At 42.9% G+C, this 17,894-nt stretch overlaps 1 long non-coding RNA gene across 1 annotated transcript; it reads right to left on the bottom strand.

The window, feature by feature from the left end:
• Positions 1 to 2,128: 2,128 nt before the first annotated feature.
• Positions 2,129 to 2,834, bottom strand: LOC111260545 (uncharacterized). The gene is made up of 2 exons (XR_002680400.2): positions 2,658 to 2,834; positions 2,129 to 2,509 (listed from the first exon to the last, which is right to left on the bottom strand). It is a non-coding gene; the product is annotated as an uncharacterized LOC111260545 (long non-coding RNA).
• Between the last annotated feature and the right edge of the window lie 15,060 nt (positions 2,835 to 17,894).

Raw genomic sequence — 17,894 nt, 5'->3', positions numbered from 1 at the left:
TCTTGGCAGCGTTTATAATATACTAGGGATCCTGGGACAAGTAAGGGGTGTGAGCTGGGTAGAAGCTATATGCCTTCGGTAGTTGTTAGAAGGATAGGCATTTAATGAATCACATACCAGGTCGTAGTGTGATATAATAAACACGAGGATGATGGTGGTGATGACAAAACCCAATAAAACAGGCGTCATTAACTATCTAGATTTTCATAGCGAATTCAGATTCTATGCGAGCCCATACGAGCGTTGCTGCCTCGCACTGGGGCTTAGCTTGGCTTCGAGTTTGGGAGTAGCTCAAAGTCTTTCAAGATGAATTTTCTGTGAATTGACTCACCTGAACGTAAACGAGAACGCCCTTTTTCAATAATATTAATTATTAATTTGGGAAGAAGGTTGTTTCAATGTTACGTTGATTCTCGTTCATCTTTATATTAAAACATAGATCTAACTTGCCTTCGAGGTCCTTGGGGTTTCTATATGTACATGGAAAGTGTAGCAGTAATGGCAGGAGAATTGTAAGTAATATAGCTTACTATATGTAATTACACATTTTCTAGTTAGCTTTGGTTGTATCGTAGTAGGGTTCAACTTTAAGGATATGGTCTAAATTCGAACCCGTGTTTAGATAGACATACGGTTCGTTTCGTGCCGTGAACCAGTTTTCTCTCTGATGGAATGTCTAATGACGTAGAACTCGAAACACAGAGGATTTAATCTATCAAACGTAATTTTTCTATTATTATTATTATAGCTAGCTTTTATAAGTCTAAAGTCTACACAATAAACTATCGTATAAATCCAAAGCTAGCTTCATCGAACGTTTGAACTAATAGAAGTAAAATACTTATTTATCATCAACAAGAGATTCAGGACAAACACATATTCTGTGTCAACTTTATCAAAGATTCGACATTGGTTGGCGGACCAAACTCGTGATCGTTTGCATAGAGAAAGCTACGTAAGCCGCAAACAGGGTTAAGTTTTTAGTGCTCACAAAGGTTCAGGTATATCGTGACGGTATAACCTTAGAGACGCATCTAACGGTTCTAAAAGGTACGACGTACCCAAGAGTACTTATCTAATTTTCATCGTCTAAATATGATTTCGACCTTGTGGAGCTTATCAACGCGACCTCAACAACGGATGCTTTTTTCCCTTGTATGTGCAAGACGCATTGTTCCAAAGATTGGTCTAACAGCAGTTTTTCATGCCTTCATTTTGTTGCTCTATACTTGCCTATGAGACAATGGCAGTTAATAGCGAATGTTAGCTATTACTATTAGCTAACTTTAAGCACAGTTTCAGTATTTTGATATCTGTCAAGGCATTAGTACACGTAAACGAAATCATTGAAATGAAGTATATAATGCTTCAACCACATGGACCGCTACGTTACCTTTATTATCTGGTATGAATCTCACCAGCTGATGTCTGCCAGAACAGAATCTCTGCTTATATATAACACCTAGAGAAATCTGAAAATTTGCAATGAGACGTCTCTGTGTTGTCTCTGCCAAGTTTTGCTCAGGAAATGCATTAATCCATGGTATCTACTATAGAAACGAATACGCCGTAATGATGAACAGGAACATTGTATTCTTAGGGGGCATTACACTGACGAACAAAGCAATAAATGGTCTAATCAGACATTGTCGGATTTGTCCGGTCGGTTAAGCATAGTAGAAAGCTTCTGACAGATAATAGGGTTCATCGAAAATGATTACGAAATGCTAAATTCGTATAATGAAAGGGTACCCACATTTTGCTCAGTCACTTCCTACTCCGTTTTTAGAAAGGTCGAGAAGTGGTGTAGAATTTTTTGAGACCAAGAGAAATTATGGCCATTCTCGCGATCTAAAACGCTTGCTGATAATGAAGCCTTTTTTATATCAAAAACTATAGCTGATGTGATTTTCGAGAAAAGCTCGAACATAAGCACTAAGTGCCTTTTCACTGAACTAGAAACTCAAGCATCCTTTTGTTCTTATCAGTTCTATGTTTTACATATTGCTATTTGTCAGACAGCGCGTCTGGGAAGACATAGGTCATAACCTTAAAACGTAGCGTAAGAGAAATTAGCGCACATCGGTTAAGTATTGTAAATGCAGCTATTTTTTAAATGGATATCAAATTATTCCAGTTCGGCTAATCTATATTATATTCTACGACATACTATATTTTATTATATAATACAGACACGAGTATATTCAGCTAGAACGATACGAAATTACACGATAAGGAATTCCCACATTTACCGAAAATATCGACAGGTAAAGTCTTGTAGACTGCCTAAGCTAGACTAGAATGAAATTTATAGGCAGTCGGAGCAGGTTTATTATGGTTACTGCAGAGGAATGCTCAGATCCGAACTTCGGACAAAACGGCGACCCGCACCAGGTGTTACGTAGAGATTATATTGGCCTTGGATTTTTTCTGATGAGCCAGTTCATTGGAAAAAGAGTCTTCAGACTTCGCGTGTTCACAGTAGCCCTAGCTAGGGATGTCATAACACCTGTAGGCCATTACAATACAGATAATGGGAATTATTGTACGGATTACTATTTTTAGTCCCAATCCCTATACGTACAATGTACGGGGAGGAATCTATGAAAAAATCAGCTGCAAGCTCCTAGAACAATAGACACAACAGGCAAACAAACCACTTTTCGTTGACCGTCAAAAGCATCGCCGATCAGTAGCTCGCAGTGCTGCATGCTTCAGTGTGGAATATCTGTCTGCTGCGTAGAAGAACAAGCTACACTGAATCAAGAGCTGGTAAACGGAAGCAAGGATCATGCAGACTTCGTTCATACAAACAGACATTTGTTTCTCATTTACGGTGACTAATACCGATCCACGCACTGTGGACGTATGAATGTTGTCCAACTAATGAGGGACGTCACTGTCATTTATTAAAGTGACATCACACACGAAAGGCGGGACGCAAAAGCAAAAATGCCGGAATGCTGTTCGGTAACAAAAAGGTGACGATTTGCAGTAAGAGCTGTTATCAGAATCGAATCCGCCATGTCGAGCGAAGGAACTCCATAATCCATGAACTATGTATGTGTCTAACGAGGCTACGCAGTCTGATAACATCCCATATATAAGGCAGCGGTGACTGTTAGCCGCTGCTCCACAGCCAAAGCCGGCATCGCTACCGGATATGACTCAGGTACGTGATAATTTGCTGGAGCGCTAGACGTTAATAATTCAAAAGAAAAATTCTTTAGCGAATCGAAAACGGCGATGATCAACGTGGAGTATCCTGACGCGTCAACAGCGAACGGCATCGCGGCACATCGTCGTCTGCTTTGACATTCGTACGCCGTGCGCCGCCCGAATCAATATGTATGCTGGGCACCGACTTCAATAACAACGGCAAACGCGATACAGGCGACTCATTGAGAATTCAAGTCGGGACTGGAATTCTGTTTTCGATTACGATGGCGCATTGCTATATACGAAACGCTGGGTGTCAAATGGATCGTGCGCACTACGAATCTGGCCGCGTTTGTGTAACTAAATAAATGCCAGAAAACGATTGAAACACAACTGGTTAATTGGCATTCGTTTCACGAGACCGAAAAATAGTGGGTCTTTAATAATGAATACCGGCACATCGGTACGCGCTTTGAACGTTTAGTAGTACGAACTGGGCCGCTGAACTTACCATCCAGCTCGAAAGTTTAAAACGTATCGATGAATGAGGATAAGCAAATGCAAACTTTGTGACAAAAAGTAGAATTGAGGAAGAACTTTTCGAACGCTATGCCTACGCAACAAAGCGGTTATGCCAGTAGTAAAAAGAAATTGCTAATTAAATAAACAGAAGATGCGATGACGTTTTAACATAGAATGGAAATTTGATCGATAAGAAATTCATGGGGCATTTACGAGTGGCGCCATTTTACCCTTAAAGGTGCATTGTATGGCAACAACGCAAAGTTCATCGGTTTCGAGGCAGGATATAGTTCTGCTGCTATAACAAGGGACGATGGCAGTAAGATAGAGGGTATCTCGTGTTAAGGATAGCTGCGTGTACTAGCACTATCATGGCACCTATATGCTAGAGATGTTTTGCGAAGTCTTTTACTTTAGCTTGTGGCTTATTCATAGTTCTTAAGAAACTGATGTAGCTATTTTGTTTTTTTTTCAGGATCTTTATCGTCTATTATTTAGAAGGGTTTAGATTATGAATGGTGCGTAAATAAATGACCGGTATCTTAATCTATTGCCAACAGGGCTTCGTTTGTGTACTAAAAATGAGATAGCATTATCTGAATGATGCCGTCCACATAACATGAGCGCACCCGGTTTGAAGCTGATATCCGCCAAAAAAAGCTTCGTTCCACTAGGTTCAATCGCATTAAATCTTGTACTAAAATGGCTTCCGATATATTTAGCTGCTCATCAAGAGACCCTGTTTTCAATGAGTGACGATGGCTACATATGAGAAGTTGTGGCTACATACGGCGTTTTACTATACAGGTAAAACTAATGTCTGTTTGTGTTCGTTCGAAACAAAAACAATTCGTGACCGGTAATTGCTGGATGATTCTGTGCGAGATAAGTCACGAATAAAGCTATTTCCGCAACATTTCGTTACTGAGCGTCTTGTCTAATACATTCGATTTACTAGAGCTTGGTAATAGGAAACAATTTTGAAGCCTCGAATAACGTTAGTATCGCTGGTGGGTCACATTATTGTTTTCGATGAGCCGGTTGTAGAGACGTATTCTAAGCAGACTGCGCAGAAGCGATTTTGGATAGATAGCAATAGTGCTTCGTGAAGTCCGTTAAAGCTCGCTCTTATTAATAACACTATTTACAAGGATGATGTATAGGCACTTCGAGATCAAATATGCATCAACTTCGAATGTCTTTTGTCACTATTCGAAATTAGAGAGCTTCGTCGGCACGACTCTGTTTCCACAATCCCCTAATACTACAGCTACAAATATCGAGACATGATTCAAAACAAAAAGAATCCGTGTGTAACTACATACACATATACTGTTTATGTTGACGATACATTTTACGCACAATTCTAGTACGTTATCTAATTCTCAACAGAGATACAAGCGTCTCTTTTTATCGTGTTCGGCCCGTTCGCGTATTGCTATGAAAAGCATGCTCTGCAATATTTCTATTCGAATTGTCTTCCTTAGCTACGTTCTGAATAAAGACAGAATGGCGTGCACACGTTCGCTCACGTACTAGAGAGCTGCGTTCGTTCCGTTTACGTCATAACGACAAAATCGCACAGGATCCATTGCTAAATGAACTCGCCGTCGTGAACATGGCCACATATCTTCTACGCTAACTGTTTCGCATATGAAACGACTGTTTCATACAGATGTAGTTACATAACCCTAACATGCTTCGTTCAAGCATTCATTCCCCTTCCATTATACGTGCCAAAATTCAAACAAGTCCCATATTTGTAAAGACAGCAGTAGTGGCGGGCTCGTTTCGAAACTGTCCCCGAGTACGGCCTTAGTTCAAAGCGCCATTCGTAATGGCTGTTCCAGTGGCCGACGTATAGCATTGTCGCATATGAGCGTACTGCGAAAGCCGTATCTACTAGCCGTCCAGCCAATAGCAATTCATGCTCCGTCGTTTCGGCTGAACGTCACAATGCTTCTAGCGATTATGGTTGTTCTAGAACCCGCAGTAATAGAAGTACGAGGTAAAAACGATAATGATCATTTTTGAACCTTGTGCCACATAGTACGTTCGACTATAACAATCGTCACAGAAATGCCTGTGTCAACAGCCGGCTTCAATTGCGTCAAATAAAGGCAATGATTGGTCTCGCTGCTGATCGTATCGTAAACGCCGCTAAAGATGTGTTAGTAGCTTTGCAATCGCCGTTAGAGTAACCGCTTTTACGGTCTTATTTGTAGACTCTCATTGGTCTTCGACGTCAACGTTACGCTAACGTCTCTTTGTCAGCTGTTGCCAATAATGGCTGGTCAGCTGTTTGCTTTGCTTCCTTGCAACAGCGGCGTTACTGCTAGTAGAAGCGATAATAACAATACTAGCAATAACAGTGCCAGTAGTATTATCAGTAGTGGCTGTTCTTTCGGTGAATGGGTCTACCCGTGTTGGTCGTCCCGCCAACCTGCCATAGCCATTCTAGTAGTTCAGCCAGCATATCACTATTATTGTTGGCATCATCGAAGCGTAAAGCGAGAAGGGAGGCTGTGAACGAGAAAAAATAAAGAAAGATGCTTATCTGGTTAACGTTTTTTTTTGTTGTTGTTGCTGCAGCTGCCACTGCCGGTGTCGTTCATTCACTGGGCCAGTCGCTCGCTCGCTCGCAGTTGTTGGATTCGGTCTTTACCCTCGTAATGCATCTATTTAATAGTACGGTCGCTGTTGTCATCGGCTGCTCCGATCATCTTTATTTGGCGCTTTGTTGAACGTTTCGCCGTTCGATCATTGCCTCTACGGTATAACTAACATCACTTTGAGCTTACTGCTCTGTTCCTGCCCGGCCGTGTGTGCATCTATTGGCCTATCTATTTGCCTGGCCTGCCGCAACATTACTTCTCAATACGGGCGTTGAAGCGCGGGCGACAGACTGCGTAGGAAGACGATCATCATTGTTAGCACCACTTCGAGGCCGACAACAACTAATCTTACCGACGTTAAATACAATGACGCTTGCCATCATGCTCATATAGATATATGTCCAACAATCGTATGTGGTAAATACCAGTTGTACACCTAATGCTGTTTGTGGAAACGCAACATTATGTAGCCAGTACGCTATTATCATACTGTATCAAAACAATAAGTAAAAACGTAGTGAATTAAAATTACCGCTTAGCTTTAAACAAGCAAATAATAATATCGAGCGCGGCTCGGCGCCCCATTCATAACATCGTACACTCCAGTTCCATAGTCTAGCAGCATTGCCATTTATAATAATGTCTATATAAAAACGCTGACTTCCCGCGCTAGCAAAAAAAAAAGAGAAAAAAAAAAAAAATGTCATATCCATGGTGATTACATCATTGGTGTAACGACGACCATTGTTATGGGGCTTTATCACGTTTACAACTTGAGCAGTTGAGAAGGATCGCTGCCCCCCCCCCCCCTTTGCCCTTGCCACTTTTAAACAAGAGAATAACAGTAATGGCCCATGCACAGAAAACGATACCCGCGGCGCCAAAGTAATATGGTGCCGTTCCAAGTTCTGCGTGCGTCTAGATACCAAAACGCTTGCCACACGGTACATAGAAAGTTCCAGCGCGCTATAAACAAATTTCTTGGAAACGGGTGATTATCGGTCAATGAGTGACTGAAGATGATTTCTTCTTTCATTTCAAATCCTCGTTCATCTAAATCAAAGAACAACTGAGTTACAAAGTGAAGAAATATTTGCAAGCCTAAGGTAAACTCTAAGCTGTACGTTCCGGCCGATCAAATAGGGACCCTGGACTCTACAGGAACTTTATATGCGAGACAACAGAGCCAACTTTCTCATCTCTTTACGTCAAAATAACATGTACCATTCAGATTGCCCGTATCAATAAAACCCAATGCCCACTCCTTTATCTGTTTCACTATTAAACTAGCCTTAAAAAAAGCTGTGTAGCTCGTAATGGAATGCACATCGTATTTCGAAGCTGCGAAGTTTCTCTGCATTCGGCTTTTATTTCGTGTTTATTCTTGACTTTCGTAAGGTTCAAAAGAAAATAATCACTAGACGGTTTTTTCATCCTAACCTGGTCAGGGTTGAGATCAAAGTATTTTCTACCCCTTCAATAACTAGCTGTTTGCAGGGTAGGATTCTTCAAATATTATCATCCGGAAGTTGATGCCACTGGCTAATTCTTTCTTCCAACCATCTGGTGTTCATGTTCAATACGCATTGACTACTGAATCACTACGATAAACCCTAGCAAGCTTCCTCTCGTCCAGCAGGAACATCCAATGAGGATAAGATGTCCGCGGTATTCTAGCTCGGATGACAGCTAGCAAATCAGATAGGCTCTCAGATATCAGGAGGCATCTGTAGGAAAGCGCCACAAGAAAGGCGCAGAAACGAGAGACGAAACTCTCCTTTGTACTACCGGCCGTTGATGGGCGTTTGCAAAATAAAGGAGGCATTCGGCCAACACGATGCCTGCTGTGCGTGGGTTCTGGTCAGCTCTGCGCCAACCAGCCACCCCTGCGGGGTATGTATGCCGCAGTGGCCAAGAGTCAGACGCTCTCGGACAGTACGGCCGCGCACCTTATGGTGTTTCCGGCTTTCTCGAGTTTCCTGTCCACCAGCAACGTAGTCACGGACTCACCGCGATTTCTTCCTCTATCAACCTATCCTGATAACTCTCGCTCTAAGCTGAACATGCGAACTAAAGAAAGAAGCTGCTGATGTGATTCTCGTGTGAAAACCCGGTTTTCTTCACAGACCTCCTAATACTTTGTCTTTGAGTGTTCATACACTTGGTAGGAATGGACGCTTCCGCATGCAAGCATCTCGTATGTGCTTGCATTATCATTGCGTAGCCCCGGTAGTGTTGATTTAATAGTTTGTCTATGAGATCCAAATCAGTAAGGCGGTCGATATTCTCGATTCGTTTCTACTTGACATAGCTGGAAGTACTGTCAGAAACGTTTAATGATTTGGGCTGAGCTTTGAGTTCGCCGAGCTGGCATCCTGCGGACGATTTACGGAATATCGATGTATACAGTTAATGGAATAAAATAAAAAAATCGGTCCCGTTTAGCAATTAATATTCATCGCCGCCTTCGTTTATCTGTATCCAATGCTAATAAAGCAACCTTTATGAAAAATGTGACATTGGAACTGATGCCATAGCGTTTTTTTATGAAACATTTTCTCTTCATAATTGAGCGCATCTAAGGACTATCTAATGCTGTATTCCGTACGTCTAATGTAGCAAGAGTCAGTCAGCCTACAACCGTATCTTTGATTGAACAGCTAAGTCGACTGATGCATTAAAGTGGGCCGGCCACAAAACCTATAGGCGGACGTGCGTCCGACTTCAATAGACGAAGTTCGAGAGAAAGCAAGAGAACACCACACATGATCGAAAGACAGCCTCACAGATTGCATCTACGGGTAGTCCACCTAAATCACAAACAAGCTCGTACTACAATTACGCAGAAAACTGACGGTCGACGGTGTCCACCTGTTACTAGCTTCTATGAAGATCTCACCAGAAAAAAATTACTGATCCAAATACTTTGTATGAGTTTCAAAAGCAATTTCAACAGCTGGGGATGAATTATACTTAGCACCTAATATAGCTGTAATTATTACTATTATTATAATAATTATTGTTTTTTATTGTTATTGTTGTTGTAAAAGTATAACTGTTTTTTATTTTATGTCATTAAGCATTATTTCAGATGACTGGCTCCCAGCATGAGATAAGGAGTGTCTGTCTAAGGCAAATACGTTACTATCGCACCATTATGGGGACCACGTTGTTATCATTGTAAAGACTTATTTTATGCGATAATCTGGCATCTGTTAACAAGCTGTTTCAGCTCAAAGTCTTACTTCAAATTTTTACTCATTTAAATATATGTGATCATCTACTTTATTGGTTGTATGTAGTTTATATACCGATGAGCAAAAAGAAAGCATAAAAATTTCACCTTTAGGGTAATTCGATCGTTGCTACTTTATTCTGATCTAAAGAGCCTGAAAGCAGTGGATAGAAATTAACTGGTAGGCTAGCAAGGTATAGAATGGAAAATAGGTTCATATTTATAACGGGCACGAACCTAACAGATGGTCCCAGCGTATAGGATGGAATGTTTAAAGTATTAAAAAGGAAAAATTAAGCCCATACAACTTACTGCAGGCCCGCCGTGAGATTCGAGCTAGCAGGTTCGGGCGGTCTCCGTCATACATCAACTTTTAATCATTAATCTATTTCGACGTTTTATTAGATCACTTGACCGAAACGCAAGTTTTATGATGAACTTGGATAATTTGTACCGTAAAATTGAGTCAATGCCACTAAGGAGCTGGTCGACGAAAAAGCGGTGGAATTAGTTCTGGCTTAAAGGAAATTAGTCGTACGCGTCGTGCCTCATTGCTCGAAGATGAGAGTATCGCTCCTCAATTGCAAAAGGTGCCAGCCAGACAATTTATAGGTAAAGTCACTATTACACCGGTAGGGGCATGCAAAACGCCAGGAAAATTATTGCTATTAGCAAATATTTGAATAGGATAAGTTCCCTTTGTTCAACTTATGCTTCATCTTACATCTTTTCCTTTACCGTGTCATTATACGGGATATGATCTAAACCCAGTGTAGAGTTAGATGACCGGTAGAGGCCTACAATGCTACGATACGTTTAAAACTCAGTGGCGCGCAATTTACGTACAGAATAACTTCTTGTCAGCCGACTGATAATTGAACAGTAATCTAAATTAATCTCGTTCTGCTGATTACCAGTCTGATAGCTGAAGCATCACGAACGGTTGACAAGCGTTGCTTGAAGATTGCTGACGACAGCCATTTGTGTTGCACTTCTACGTGTTTGGCAGTAGGCTTACATAATACAATGATGACTTCCGATTAGATGGATGAAAACTGCGAATATTAATAGCACAGTTGATACGTAACGGAAAAACGTAATTTTTCGCCATGAGTCTTTCACGATGCGCATTCTATACAAGAAATGGCTTCAACTCGATCCTTTAACTATTGAAAGAATATGAACTAGAGAAAAAACCTGGCTTGGCTAGCGCACCCACCCCACAGGTGGGGTCATCTTCATCCAAAAGTCCATCGTAGATTTATAAGAAAACTGCTTCTACTTCTACGGTTAGCAGGCATTGCTATCGGTGAAGCCCCCCTTCAGAGTCACACAGCCGTTCTTTAGAGGAGGGCACCGGGCAAATAATGAACAGCTAATCTTCGACCACTCAGACAGTCTAGTTATTGATACGCAGGCAATAAACAACAGCAGCAGTTAGAGATACCGCAGCAGTAGAAGCTGAAGCAGCGATAGGCCCATGACGGACGGAACCGGCTGTCTCCTGTCGACTGATGACCCCCTATGGGTCGCGTCGCACCTCTTCTAAATAGGCGGAAGATGCGGTTTTACAACAAGAAGGGCATCATCTAGAAAAAGAGGCGCATCAGAATAGTGTCCGTGTATGTATGGCGTCAGGATGCTGCCACGTGATGGCTGAAGACCCGGTCTGAATGGCTGGCTGACTGGCCAGGCCGGACAGAAGTGAGCCGTCTCCACGGGGAAGGGATGTTGCAGTCTTCAATTGCCAGGCGGATGTAAGCTAGCTCTCTGTATTTCGCTCTGCTCGCGACCGAAGTGATACACCGCTGTTCACCTCAATCCCTCCGTTTGGGGTGACGCATCGTCGCCAAGCTGTCCTAATAGCTAGCAGTCTCAATGGTTTGTCTTCTCTTCTTGTCCGCAGGAAGAACAGACGGACGAATAAGGCACAGAAGGAGGAGGTTATTGCGTTGGCGGCCTTTTGGCTCCAACCGCTGAATTTTCTCTTCGGAAACAGCGGAATACCCCATCAGCAGTTAGTTCAAGGGTCTATTTTCTTGTGAGAGTGTGCTTGTACGTAGCCATAGCGAGATTCTTCGAAGCGCCATTTTATCTCGGTTGTGTCGAGCATCGAGATTCGAAAAGCAGCGGCGGTGGATCACAACACATCGAGGGTTCTTCCAGGGGCAGACACGCTCAACGGCACAATCTCCTACCGAGAGAGTGCAGCATTCAATTTGAGATTCTGCAAAAACGAGTCTTCTTAAGCGCAAATCTCATTTAGGACACGGTCTGGGGTGGGGAGGTCTGTCAGAGATAAAATGGGGGTTGCTTCGAGACGGAAAGAGATTGATACAGAAAGAGCTTTGCGGAGGAGGGAGAGAAAGGTATTATACGTTCGCCTAAGCCAAGTGTCAGTCTGAAAGACAGGTTTATGAGGGTTTACGACAATCAGGCGTTCAACGTACGTTGAAGCAATGTATGAATGGCTTTTATAGTAGAGTTTCGGCGAAAGATGCTGGCGCATAGCCACTCTCACTTTCTCTTCTTTTTACTGCTACAACTGCTACCGCCATCAATAATCTCATTGACAGTGCACGAAATAGCGCTGAATACCGGCATGCGTAATGTCGAATGATATTGCTCATTGACGGCCAGTGCGACAACAACCATGCTATTTCTCTTATGTCAAGAGCTGCCCCTGGAAAATTCTTTCCAAACGTAGTAGTTCATGGCTGTGATGACTTTTAACAGATGAGTACCTGAGGTCTCACGAGAACCTCGTCGACCGGAACTCAGTAAGCAAATCAACAGGTTAAATAGGTCGATGTCACCGACAGAACCACAGTAATTAAAGAATGTCGACGTTAAGTAGCAATTTGATAAAGATAAAGCGCTGGTAGTTCGAAAAGTTTGGCTAGACACGAGTAAAATATGCCTCTGAGTGGGTGACTCGAAGTAGAAACTGTGTTCAAACAAATCAAAATTACGTTCTTGAAGTACCACTAATGCCAACTTTGAACCAATAGAAATGATGGTCGACCACCGAGGATGGAGCAACGAAACTAAAACTTTAGTCAACATTTCCACCTTCAGGGAGACCTCGTATCCAGGATCTCGGTCATAACTTACGTTTGACGCAAATTTTTTCTGCTATGTCCAATGTTAAGGAAATGATACTGCAGTCAGATAGACGTTCTTGGTACACAGAATAGGTTAGGGTATTTGAATTACTCACAGTTCCCTGAGTGGCAAGCTGTAACACTCACCCTTTGACGTGACCTGTTACATATAATGGTTTACTATTAAGGTTGATATAATATAAAAGCTTGGCGTTTAGCCAAAGGTTGGCCGACGTGTCGCGAACATGTTCATTTCGCAGTAGGCCATTAAACTATTAGAAGATTGATTTAGGTGAATGACAACAAGGTTAGGTGAGTTTTACTAGAAGTTACGCTGATAATTTTCAGAGTGCGTGATGTGCCACTCGGACGTCTCTGGTGCTCAGCATTGTATCGATTTCTGATGTCAGGCCTTACTGCTGTTGTAAAACTGCAATTATTAGAATACAGTTGTACAGAACTCAAGATGAGCGGGAGAAATCGTTTGTTGGCCGGATGTAGAGTTGAAGGACAACCTCCCTGGTGTTGAGGATCAATGCAAAGTTTATTTGAAGGATTCAAGACATTTCGAGTACAAACCAAGAGAGTGAAACGCTTATGATGGGCTGGCTGGTTCGACACTTTTTGTTTAGAATTGGTGAGTAGGCGCCTACTCGAGCTGGAACTAGTTTAAGGTCAACTCGAGGCCGAGAAGGACAAAGTTGCTGTGTATCTGCCGAGAATAGTACTTTTTGCCTATGAAGCACCCAAGGACACCGGATGGGCTCGCGAAACTTTTCTAACTCCTCAGAGCAGCCGCCCAGAGCGGCCCGGCTCAGCTAACACACCTCTCCAACGGCCAGCTACACAGCTTGTGCCATCGCTATAGCGGCTACGTCATGTAGCGAGAACACACGCTCCTCCACTATCTCAATCAGCTCTCGAGAGGAAGCATGTCAACGTATGTGCGTTTGTGTGTAATTTCGGAATTGTCAATGCAAAAACTATTCAAGTGGATTACTGCAGCTCGGTTACGATAGCGACATTAGCAATGGTATCTCGATATGCTGTTCATCACGATTCCTGAGGTGAAGGACATTCGTAATGGCGACAGAGTTTCTATCGGGTTCATCTCGACCCATTCATGATCGTTGACCCACATTTTTGGCCTCATTTAGCGATGAGCAAGAAAACGGAAATTAATGGGATACTATTGTTCACTAATCGAGAGTTGTCAGTCGTTACTCAAGAGATATATTAGTATTTGTAATTATTCTACATATACTTCAGTTCATACAATCTGGATGTTTGTATCATACTCTCATAAAGAGGGTTTAGCGTAGTCTGTGTACGAAGCAGCTTGAGATTGATTAGCAGAGCTGAAAATAATGGTATCTTATCGTCCTAAGGTCCTCCCTTCTCCGCCCGTCGTTATAACCCGTTAAAGCACATCAATGATAGATAGCAGCCATTGTTGTGCTTCCGGTATTTTGTATCCTAGATTTATATCTGCCCGTTATCGTGTTCGCTTACTTTCATTAATAAATAAAGTCGCTTAATTACACGTTTGAGCTTAACCTAAAATATTCATATAATGATAAACCCATCCTTTTAATCGACCAAACAAGAACTATACAAGCAGTTAATCCGTTCATCTTTAATCTTCGTTCAAATGTGGTGAGCACAAGCAGATAGAGAATGAAATATTTTGTTCGACAACCTATCAGGATGCCCTACGCTTATTTGATGTAGGCCCTTAAGGTCGCACTTAAGAATGATAATCATGACACAGAACGAATCGCTTTCTCTGCGTCATCGTCTGATTAGCTGCCATCCATAGGCTGATTAGCTGCCATATACAGAATAGTACGCAAGTACGTTCTACGCAAAGTGGAAATAGCTGCGGCATTAACAACAATGTGATCAGAAGGAATAGAAGATCGAAAGATCGTTGTGCTCTCTAGTCATGTGCTGTTGTATAGTTTGGTTATAGGGTACGTTGTAGGCTAGTTGGCTTTATTATACTACCCTCTCTTGCCAGCAACTTCTGCCAGCGGCACAATTTCGCCGCTCCTGTGGCTCGTCTCTACATTTGCTAGCACTTACTCTTCTCCCCCCAACCCGCCGACCCCCAACCCCGCTCGTCTTTCCTTCTCTCTTAGCCTGCCTGTTTGCCTATCCATCCTCGATTGCCGTGATGTTTCGCTACGGCTGTGCGAAGTCAGTCGGACTGAGCCAGCCATCCAGTCAGTCGGCGCGCAATACATCCGTCGTGCCTTTGGTTTTCGTCGCCATCATCATCGCGACTTGTTGTTCAGAAGACTTGTTGTTAGGCTGCTGTTTCTTGCCTCGATTCATTTTGGCTCGGTTCTGTTCAGTATCCGGGAAGTGGGCTTCCTTCCGTCCGATCCACGGACGGGCGCAGGAATGGGGCACAAATTCCTCGCACAGCTCCTCCTATAATAATCGTTGTACTATATAGTAGCAACAGTAGTCGTCGTGCTAGTCGTAGGCCCTAGTAAGCGACAAGTGGAGAACACTACGAGCGACTGAGATGAACGGCAAAGATGCGACAACGGAGATGATGGAGGCGGCGGCGGCACCGACTGCGACGGTCGTTCGGTCAATAGCTCCTGCGGTGAACAGCGACACCGCCGTGGGGTTTTCTACATCTTTTGTGGTGACGGCGGATGCTTCTGTCGTTGCCGGTGACGTTGCTGGCGCCGCCTATGTTGACAGCGTTATCGTGCCGTGGTTCGCGTTACTGTCATTGCTGTTACGCTTGTAGACTGCCTATTCAGACGGTCAGACTACTGAAAAGAATAAAATAAGAAAAGGAAAATAGACAAAAAAAAAACAACCTAAGGTTGAGTACACAACATCGATGACCACGATTCATAGACATACAAACATCCTCCAACCTGGCGTACCGTAAGATGTACACAGATGACAGCTCTTCACAGGGCTTGTATTTCGGATGTGTTGATTACCCGTAGCCCCTACGTATTCAATAGAATTCGCCTGACGGGCAGTGGCTGCCGCCACTACCGCGGTTACCGTCGAAAAACCTAGTGCGGTTATCGGTCTCCAACGATCCTTGTGAATACAAAATCCACATTGAAGCACAATGTTATACAACAGCTACAAACGACTCGATTTACAACTACAAATCCACTCCTATAACAATGTACTAGCCGATAACTAGTGGCGCCATCACTGTACCTGCCATGTCGACAGAACCTATGATAGAACTTCGATTTCGAAGCACGGATGCACGACGAAAAAAACAGCGGGAAATTAACGTTTGTTGGCACCAATTATGGTGACAACTGCACGCTTGGAATGAATAAACGAACTAATTAGCACCACGCGCACACGTCGTTTTCATCGGCTGTCTGTGGACTGAACGACCACAAGTTACCTGCTGATGCCCATATTGACGTTGGGGCTTTTGATTAGGGTAACTGAAGTCACTGTGAGCCTATAGCGATATTCCTGCGCGTGTAAATTCGTCGGCATGAATATCCTTGCTTGCTTTCTACAGACATAACAACAGGGAAGAACGGATGCCGTGTGGAAATCCCAATGACGAACGCCTTGTGTTCAACATCGTCGAGCGGCGTCGGTAAAAAGATGGACGAAATAGTTAAACTTTGCGGTTCGACAGCGAAGCCACGGCGAGCTCTCTTTAAGCTGTCACTATACCGACTATTATAAGAGAAGCTGATTCGTTTGGGTCTAATAATTATGCTTGCCGATTATGAGTATAGACTGGTTTTAAATTATTGTTGCAACTTATTCAAATTTTAAACGCGAACGGAGAAATCGCGTGCCGCCGAAGGCGTGACGGAAGTTGCGGTCTTTGTCAGCGCGTCGAGGTTTTTCCCAGTAAGATGCTCCGCACAGACAGCGACTGGAAGATACTTCGTATGTTGAGTCGAAATGTATTGGATTGTACGTTATTCCAGCGTGTATAAGGCCGCACTCATAAGAATGATTGAAGAACTATATACGTTTACGAGGGTGAAACGCATTATATGTACGCTGGGGATCATCTGGAAAATAAGCGCTTTATCATTACAGCGCCTTTTCTCACCATAGAGGATCTTGATTTTTACCTTTGAGTTCTGTACACCGATATATCTATTATACTATACACCCATATGTCGAGGGCTCTTTTTTATGTATAGCTTGACGAACAGTATTATTTGGCATACAAATTGGCGCCTCTATCTGCTCCATTGAGCCTTCGCACAGGACATAGGACCACTTTATATACATGCATATGCGCCGGATATTCGATATCCACTCGATTCATCAGCGCTCACCACATCCGCTTATCCGATTCGCTTTTGGTTAGTTACCACAGCTGCCTCTGCGCGTCTGGCTGGCTGTTTGATTATTTGGCTGGTACAGGCCTTTGTTTCATCAACGCAGACCAGTCGCAAATTGACCCAACACGTCTACACGCATATGTATACCAATTTGTCGCCTATAGAATTGGCGTATTTGTAGCATCGGCAGTGCCTCTGACGTTTGTTTCAATTCGATTTAACATTCGAATACATTATGTTATACACATCGTTACATGTCGCGTATGAGTCGACCCTGCTGAGTGGATGTCTTGTGTCGACAGCATCACCATGATCAGCAGCTTTTCTCAACGATAAAAGAGTGAGTTCTTCTCCCATCTAGCGCCTCTTCTGCATTTCATTCGTAGCCTGCCTGGTTCGCTCGCTCGCTCACTCATTCGTATCTTTTTTTTTGGTCTTTTTCTTTATTGTATTTAGATCTTTATTGGCTGACACGGGCGTCGTTGGGCAATGAATGGAATGGATGAGCCTCCGCCCCAACTGTTCGCGTCTGAATCGGCGTCTGTGATACTCGGGGCCAGTGGGGAAGGGAGGAGGTGCGACGTAGACACTCCATATGATAGACAACAAACTCATGGGTAACACTTTTGAGAGAATCCAAGCCAACGATTATAAAAAGAGTAAAAAAAAACAACGACGATATTTTACAGTAACGATCTTGGCTGGCGCGTCACATAACGATTTAGCGGTGTCTTTGTGCTGCACAGGCGAATACATTACGCAGTGCATGTTAAAATAAGAGTTCACTACGAGAAAAGATATCTTCAGCAGCTGTTTCTACAATTTGTTTGAAAATGATGCTGATAACACGTACTAATAGAGAAATACCTCTGAATAAAAAATAGCATACCATAATTGATGACTCTCGTAATAGTATTGGTTAAGTATTTCGCTTGAAACATCCTAA

Source organism: Varroa jacobsoni, unplaced genomic scaffold, assembly GCF_002532875.2.
Source record: "Varroa jacobsoni isolate VJ856 unplaced genomic scaffold, vjacob_1.0 scaffold_451, whole genome shotgun sequence".
Lineage (NCBI taxonomy): Eukaryota > Metazoa > Arthropoda > Arachnida > Mesostigmata > Varroidae > Varroa > Varroa jacobsoni.
Note: the sequence above shows the minus strand (reverse complement) of the source record. Positions and strands in the feature narration are given on the sequence as shown.